The sequence below is a fragment of the Nematolebias whitei genome, chromosome 1 (assembly GCF_014905685.2).
Source record: "Nematolebias whitei isolate Nwh7 chromosome 1, NemWhi1, whole genome shotgun sequence".
In the NCBI taxonomy this organism is placed as follows: Eukaryota; Metazoa; Chordata; class Actinopteri; order Cyprinodontiformes; family Rivulidae; genus Nematolebias; species Nematolebias whitei.
The window spans coordinates 86,784,981-86,786,811 of NC_056498.1; positions in this window are offsets into that span (position 1 = coordinate 86,784,981).

The following is a 1,831-nucleotide window of genomic DNA, read 5'->3' on the forward strand; positions in this document are numbered from 1 at the left end:
TTCTTCTTCTTCTTCTTCTTCTTCTTCTTCTTCTTCTTCTTCTTCTTGGTTTTACTGGCGGTTGGCAACTAACTTAAGGAGCATTTACCGCCACCTACCAAACTGGAGTGTGGTCTTCAGTGATGTCAGAGGGAATTCAACACATAAAATGACGTGTATGATGTATATGTGCCCACCCTGACCCTCACTAAAGTACTTGTATGAATATGCAGCGGCAGACTCATGTCTATATACTCAATATTAAACTTGATTTATTATTCCTGTGCTATTCAAAAATTTAAACAATTGAGTCGCAACATATCTTGATCCATATCCCAATAGATTGAACAAGGACATTTCTATATTCTTTTTGTTCAGTGATGATTTTAAAAGCTGGCATTCCTCTGAATATTTCACACACTGTAACAACACATGTTCTACTGTTTCCTTGCTATTACAATAATTACAATTCCCATTTTCATGCTTACCTATTATGTACAAAGAATTATTAAGCCCAGAGTGTTCCATTCTGAGTCTAGCCATAACTACTTCCTCCTTTCTCCTTCCGCTCATATATTTATTATCCCCCACATCCTTTTGAATTTCATATAACTGTCTTCCTTTATCATTATTATCCTATTGTTCCTTCCAGTTTTTAAAAAATTCTTTTTTTACAATAGATTTTCCTTCACTTTTACTTAATGGGACATTTAATTGAACTATTTTCGACTTTAAAGCCTGTTTCGCCAATATATCAACTTCCTCGTTACCTTCTATACCTGCATGTGCAGGGATCCATAGAAATCTGATACAATATTTTTTTTATTCTGTATATGTAATAGTAATTGGTTTATTTCAAATAACAAATCCAATCTGCAGGATTTGCCAGACCTTATGCTTATCAATGCTGCTTGGCTATCTGATGCTATCCCTCAACGTTATTATCGATCAACCATTGTAATGCTAATATAATGGCTGATAATTCAACTGTATAAATTGCTAAATGGTCAGCTGTTCTCCTCTTAAACAAGACTTTATGGTGTGGGATATTAATTGCTGCTCCAGTTTTACCAGTTATTGGATCTTTAGATCCATCTGTATAAATAACAATGGTATCTGTATACTTTTCTAAGTACTTATCAATTACCTTCCATAACGGTGTCTTTGTTTTTTTAATAAGTTCCCCCAAATGTAAATCAATGTCTGGATATAAATAGCCATGGTGGAATTGAAGATTGAGGAGCTGTCATACTATATTGGAATTTATTTAAACCAAGATTTGTAGCTTTAATATTCCCAATCCATCCAAAACTATTACAATTAGAGTTATTATGTTCCCAACAGTCTTGGAGCACCTGCTTAGTTGGATGATCTTGGTTATGTCCTTGTAAATTTATCCAGTACATATACATTAGCTGCAATCTACGTAAACGTAACGGAATTTCACCAGTTTCTACCTGTAGCACCGCTAATGAAGTTTATCTAAAAGCTCCAGTACAAATTCTCAGTCCTTTTGTTTGCTCAGTATCCAGTTTTCGTAAATGACTGTCTGCTGCTGCCATGTATGCTATACATCCATAGTCTAATGATGATCTCATGAGGGCCTGATATACTCCTAACAGTGCTTTTCTTGATGCTCCCCATTCTTGTCCAGAGAGACATCTTAATAAATTGTTAACTTTTTTACATTTATTTTGAACTGATTCAATATGTTGTTTCCATGTAAAACTTTCATCAAAAAGGACACACTTCCCTGCGGGGTACCATTCTCAACAGAGTATTTGGTAGAGTAATTCATCCCCACCTTCACTTCTATTTCTCTTCCATACAAAAAATCCAAAACCCAGTTATA